General features: G+C 32.6%; 1 pseudogene; it reads right to left on the reverse strand.

Moving 5' to 3' along the window:
* Positions 1–3,519: 3,519 nt before the first annotated feature.
* LOC113857159 lies at positions 3,520–7,376 on the reverse strand (annotated as a pseudogene).
* Between the last annotated feature and the right edge of the window lie 210 nt (positions 7,377–7,586).

Here is a 7,586-nt window from a genome sequence, read left to right on the forward strand (position 1 = left end):
ATCAATATATGACTCCAACAATCAGAATATTCATTCTAACATTATCATCATTCTATCCAACATATCTCAACAGTACATTATAAGCATTTCAGTTAAATAATCATAATATTACACCCAACATATTCAGAAATCATTAACAAAATTATTCAACTAAGATATCATCTCACAAACACAAAATATACAATCAAACACATACATATCATCATACAATACTATGAGATAAAGTTCTTATGACCTCAACACACAACTTGTAAAATAATGATAAAATAGAGCCCTCTTTACCTTAAAATAAAGATCTAGAGAGACGTTGATAATGAAAATCATTCAAAAATGAACTTCTCCCTAGATAACTAAAGTTACCCTTAAGAAATAGGAATCAAAGAGATATAAACGGTAAAAATAAGATTAAACTTAGAGAAACTTACTTAAGATTGCTTAGAACAGACTACAACCTTTGATTTGAAGAATAATCAACATTGGAAAGGGGTTTTATCTAGGAATCATAGAGAGAGTTCAGAGAGTTGGAAAAGGGAATGTGAAAATGGAATAGGAAATGAGTTTCCATGCAAGAAAACTCTTAAATACCCCTCAGATTTTTTACATTCTCGCTACAGCGAGCCTCTCTCGCTTTAGCGAAAGATCATTCATAATATGCTCGCTTCAACGAACTATTTCACGCTACCAGCTTTTTTGCTATAGCGATATGACTCTTGCTACAATGAAAATACCAGACAAAAATATATTTTTTGCACTTTTCGCTACGAGGGATCCTCACTACAACAAGACCATCTTGCTACAACGAGAGTGTTTTAGAATGTTCCATCCTGGTACTTCAGTCCACCGCCTTATTTTGCTATAGCGTGAACTTCTCGCTACAATGAGAATCTCACAGTTTCAATACTCTAAAACTCTTCCAACATCCAATCATATGTAAATTTAACATAATCATGCAATTATAAATGATATAAAAATAGGAATGTTACAAGAACCATTAGTCATTATTTCATTAGCTATCCTGAGAAATCAAACGCGTATAAATTCTATTGTCCTAACTATATTATAAGAATAGTTAAGTCTGGAAATATTAGGTTTATTGAGAATGGTCTTGAAGCCTTACTTACAACTGACTTGTTTTGAACCTTCAAGCAACTTGACCAGTTCTTGCACCTTGTTGTCACCCATTGGTTTTAACTCTTCTTTTATGACATTCAACCACGAAACTCAAAAGGTAACATTAAAAGGTACAAGGCTAGACTTGTTCCTAAAGGGTATACTCAAAAGGATGGTATTGGCTATAAAGAGACATTCTCTCTAGTTTCAAAGAAAGACTCTTTTAAGAATTGTTATGACTTTGCTAGTTCATTATGACTTAGAGCTCCACCAAATGGATGTAAAGACTGTCTTTTTGAATGGTGACTTGGAAGAGGACGTTTATATGGATCAACCAGATGGTTTCTTGACCGTAAAAAATAAAATTTAGTGTATATGTTAAAGAAGTCAATATTTAGGTTGAAACAAGCTTACAGACATAGTATCTTAAGTTCAATAATATCATTACATCATATTGTTGACCACTCTAACTATATGAAGGTCAGTAGGAGCAAGTTCATTATTTTAGTCCTATGTAATGATTACATTCTTCTTACTACTAATAATGTTGGGTTGTTGCATAATGTAAAGAAGTTTTTCTCTAAGAACTTTGAGATGAAAGATATGGATGAGACATCCTATATGATTGAAATGGAAATATTTCGTAACAGATCACAAGGATTGTTGGATTTGTCTCATAAAGGTTATATTAACAAAGTCTTAGAGAGATTCAAAATGAAAAAAATACTTATTAGGGGTGATTCCAATTCAAAAGGGACATAAATTTAGTGAAATGCAATGTCCCAAGAATGATTTGGAACAAAAATCAATGGAATTTATTCCTATGCATCAATGGTTGGGAGTTTAATGTATGCTCAGATATGCACTCGGTTAGATATCAGTTTTGTAGTTAGAATGTTAGACTGATATCAAAGTAATCTTGGAATGGACCACTAAAGGCTACAAGAAATTCGTTAAGTAAATACAAGATACCAAAGATTACATGCTTATTTATAGGAGATCGAATCACCTTAAAGTGGTTGGCAAGTTGGATTCAAATTATGTTAGGATGCAGACTCGAGAAAATCAACCTTTGACTACATATTCTTATTAGCTAGAGGTGCATGGAAGAGCGAAAAAGAGTCCATTATTGCTATGTCTACTATGGATGAAGAATTTGTGGCATGCTTTGAAGTTACTATTCATCCATTGTAGCTACAGAACTTTGTTTTAGGGCTTGATATAGTTGACAGTATAGAAAAGTCACTAAGAATGTATTGTAATAATTCTATAGTTATCGTCTTCTCTAAGAATGATAAGTACTCAAAGGAAGTAAAACATAAAATAGAAAGTATTTATTGAGCATACAGTACTAATATATGATAGAGGATTCGCTAACTAAGAGATTGTTGTCCAAAATGTTTTTTGATTATGTTAGAAGAATGGACATTATGAACAAGTCCTTATTAGCATGATTGTATGGTTTACATATATGTATGGATTGTTTTGCTCATTTTATTGTGACATTTGGGTATTCAATAAAAGAGTAGTTTCTGTTTGTTTGCTTGTTATTGAAATTGTATTATATATATGTATGGTATGATAATGATAATTGGTTGAGTATTAAAAAACATTAAAATTATAGTTGTAGTAAAATTCATTAAAGTTATTTGATGTGAATTAATTTTGTGATACTTAGAAAAAATTGTGTCCTTGTAATCACAATAATTCAATAATTTCGAATCAATTAAAAAGATGATAAATTGATAATTTTAATACATTTATGATTTACTAAGTCTTCAAGCCATCACATAAGTTAAATGAAAATGAAAGATTGTTAGATTATTTTAATAATGTATTTATTAGCTCATATAACTCATGGCCGTACTCTAATCTTCGATTTCTTTGATTAATTTTTAGTTTTGGGCAATTCTCATGGTTACGATTGCAGATGCTGCTATTGGAAAATTGGTGGATGAACTGTTGAGTTCTGTTAAGGAAACGAAGGACAGGGCAAAGAAATTCAGACCGACCTTGGAACTCTTGGAGAAAAACCTGAAAAGATTATAAAAATTGGTTAAGCAAATAGATGAGTTCAATCGGCAACTGCAGAAGCTGGTCGAGCAGATGAAGAATAGGAAGGAGCTTGTTCTCAAGTGCAATGCAATCAAGTCCAATGGTGGAACTGTTGTTACAAAGCCAATTACCAAGTGCTTGAAGCATTGGATGAGGATATTAAAAGCTTCTTCAATTTAGATATACAAGCTCAACTAAGTCATGTGGCATGTCAATCAATTAATACGTAACATCACTTTTTATTTGAAACTAAAAATTTTATTACTGTCTAACAAGTAGACTTTGCACAAAGTGCATCTGAAGGATGTAAATTTTAAAGGTTGAATGAATCCTGGATCATGCTTTGAACCAGTTTCAAGGGGAAGCAGGGGGCAGGGCACCACTGAGGAATGAGGAGATCATGGTCAGAGCTCTTCCTGGTTGCCAGCTTGGAACCAGATGTCCTGCTCCTCTTACAGTAACAAATGTCACTCCCTTGTATTTCACCACATATCCTCCAACCTGTCATTATCAGAAGTTGGTCATGCTCATGTTTCATGAATACTACATACATTTAAGTTAATTATATTTTCAATTTCTATAAATATTAAATATTTTATAATAAATTTTTATAAATTTTTTTTTTAAAATTTAATATTTAAAAAATTAGCTCTTCTCCTTATCTCACCTCCTTTTTTATTATCCTATTTTTACCTCTTTTTCTCCTCATTCCTTCTCCCGTTATTTTTTTCACATATTAATATATAAAATATATTTAAGAACTTATTTATAAATATTATTAAAATAAATAACATGTCGTGTCACGTACAACTTAAAAGTATGGACTTTTTGACAATCAGATTAACATTTAACATAAAAAGTTAAATAAATCTTAACAAATCTTAACTTCTTCGTGCTTTATGAACTAATTCTTAACAAAAAAAAAAAATTATAAGAACTTATCATAAATGTTTAATAAATATTTATAAAGATACAAAATATAATTAAATTAGTATATTAATTAATTCACACGAATATACTTTTTTTTTTGTTACTTTTTGAAGTATGAAAGAGGATCTTTAGAGTGAGGTAATATAAAATATTAAAAGACTAATTTGCGTACCTCATTTCCAGAATACCATGGATGCCAAGGAACTTGGATAGCGAGCTTGAATTCGTTGATTGCATATCTGGAAGATGTGACTGGCACCTTTGCATCAGTATCACCACTGCAGGAGACACATCATTCAAATAATTTACAACTTTCGATGCATAAAACAAAGTTCAAAACATCATTATTCTACAACACTGAAGGAATTAGTTGATTTCAAAATCAGGGTCATGGGTAGGGGTAGTGGAACTTTGTCATTGCAATATGATTTCCATGGAACTAAGAATAGTTAAGACTTCCTACAGACTAGATAAAAAAAAATGGATCATTATTCAAAAGGACATTTTTCTTTATGGTGTATATGTTATAACTATATCATGTTTCTTGTGGATTCAACCTGTCATGGCATTGTTTAACAATTCAATAAAATTGAACTTGCCTGTATATCCACACTGTAATGTCGTTGTTGATGAGATAGTCGATGATGGGTAGGGTGGTTGTTGGGCTGTCCTTCCAGTGTAAATTACTGTAAATTTTTGCAAAATATGATATATGTTTGGTTAACAAATAGGTTATAATGATGCAACCATGTTTTATTTCCATTTCTTACTTCTATAAATAATTATAAAAATGCCATATTTTCACCTTGTTTCTTGTTTTCAAATATTTAAATAAGATGATGGAAATAAATTTAGCTGTTTTGATTATTCTCTCTATATACAATTATTTGAAATCAAGGAATAAAGTAAGAAAGGGTAATATTTCTGTAATTATTTAGAGAAAAGTTAAGGTAAGAAACATTATTTCTAACCAAATAATTCGTAGTATTTTGCAATTTCCCAAGTCTTTGTGGATTACCTGCAGTGGGTCCAGTTTGTGGGTTTTGCATGAAGAGCAAGTTGGACCTCTGGCCTATTTAGATAGGCTTCTCCATAGAAATCTGAACATGCGTCAAATTCATTTACCTGAAATTATCAGTCTTAAAGATCACTTAGAATGTTGATAACTGAAGTTGGAAAATCTTGGATCGTTAAACATTCTTATCATACAAATTGAAATTAATGGACTACTATGGGAAGATTTTCCTGGTAACCTCTATAGCACAGTTTCTGTTACATACTTATATGTAAATTTCACATAGTATATCTCTATTGAGACTTTGAGATTGCTTCCATTATGTATAATCCACCAGTTTGATCCAAAAAGAGAGATGTAAGCAGTGTTAAACGATATCATTTCCATAATCAGCTCATTTTGGTTCAAAATTGGTGTTACTATCAAAATATATATGTTTATGTCATAGTGGAATTTCCACTTATTTTTAATTTAACAGCCTAGCTTGCTACTATCTATACAACAATGCACATCAAAGTATAGCAGTATTACTTACAGAACCAATTGATCCCTTTTTCAGAGAGGAGTCGTGACACAGTGGAGCATAGATGTTATAGCGGTCTATGCTTCCAATCTCAGTTGAGGCCCTTCTTGTTGCATTGAGACATATTGCTGAAGGATTTTCAGAAGTGAAGTCGCAGTACTTCTCAATCAACTCGTGTGTTTGATCTGAGTTCAAAGCATGAGTCCATAAGTAATCAAATATCCCCTTTGCACCTGTAGCATCATCAATCCAAGCATTCCCTATCTGAAATTTTCAGCACAAATCAGGAAGTTAGAATGATGAGATATTGAGATGGTAAGTGTTATGATATCACAAAGGCATCAATGACAGTGGTAGTCTTTGAACATACAGCAATGCCCTTGAGGTTAATAATGGTTTGCTTAAGGGCATTATTGTTCATCAAAATAGTGAATGCAAGCTGAGGCACATAATGGCCAGCATAGCTTTCTCCAGTTATGTAAAATTCTCTGTTTTTGTACTCTGGAAACCTCTCTAACCAATTGATCAAGAAAACATAGGCATCTCTTGCAGTGGACTTGTCTCCTGAATGGTCATAATCAGAAGTAGTATTTGAGTAGGAAAAGCCCACTCCAGCAGGGGATTCCAAGAAGAGAACATTTGCCACTGCATAGTGATTGGTGAACCATGAAATGTTAAGTTATTCACGTCTCACAAGTGCATCAAATACGTAGGAATATAGAAGAACAACAATTACGATGATGTCTCACCTTCATTCCAAGCATATTTGTTACGGTATAGTGTTTCCCCATCAGAGTTTATTCTGAAAGGTCCCAACTCCTCAAAGGCCCCATACCCCAATGAGGAACAACCAGGTCCTATGAATTGCAAGCATTATACACTCAGAATCTTTGAATCAAGCAATAATCCTCGGTGATCTGTGACTCACAATGCTGTATTTTACATAGAGATGTGAATATGACCATTTAATCAGGTTTGACCATGTTGATTTCATATCCATTGAGAAAACAATATTAATTGATGTCTTGTTTCATTACTATGAAAAGTGATGATATGCAATTAATTACATAAAAATAAGTGTCTTGCTAACAGAGTACAATAAGAGTCCTGGTTGAAAAATTTAGTACATTTCAAAACATGCTTCTAAGTGTTTTGTTTTTCATCTACGACTTTTAACTTTTGTTTATCTAACCATGCCATAAAGGCACATATGGTGTTCTAATGAAAATAAACATTTTTATCACTTCTGATTATCTTGTTTTTATCACATAAGAAAATGACAACATGTAGATAAGAAAACAAAATTAGAAAAGACAGACAAAAAGAACGTGATATCTGCATAAAGCAATTTGAGGTTATCATTTTACCTCCATTGAGCCATAACACTAAAGGTTTAGTTGAAGGGTTATGTGGAGACTCCACAAAATAATAGAAAAGTGCTCTTCCAGCCTGTGCATCAACAGTGACATAGCCTGAATAATGGTCAAAATTCACCCCATTGGGTTGGCCAGGCAATGTCACAATTTTATCAGCTTGCCTTAGACCCTCTTGGGGTGAAACATTAGCTGAAGATTGTGTTTTCACTGCATCTTCCTCTGCCCAAGAAAGGGACACTGGAGGATTCTGTGAGGTCCTAGACAAAATCAACTCATCAAGTTTATCAGCTTAACTAGCTTTGCTATAGGGAACAGAAACCAAGAGACTCAAATTGAGTAAACAAGCATAAACAGCAAGCTTCTTCATCTTTTCACAACTTGGTTACTTGGTTTCTGCATGCTAAGTTTCTATGTATTTGTAGACCATAAAGAGTGGCAAACAATGCAGAATTGTTTTCTAATGCTAAAGAGTGGCAAACGATGCAGAATTGGTTTCTAATGCTTGGAGGGCTGTGAAAGAAACAAGAGAAAGATAACACTACTTTTGACCATGCATAATTAGCCGGCTAGTTTAGTT

This window comes from Abrus precatorius, unplaced genomic scaffold, assembly GCF_003935025.1.
Source record: "Abrus precatorius isolate BTA unplaced genomic scaffold, Abrus_2018 Scaffold1, whole genome shotgun sequence".
Lineage (NCBI taxonomy): Eukaryota > Viridiplantae > Streptophyta > Magnoliopsida > Fabales > Fabaceae > Abrus > Abrus precatorius.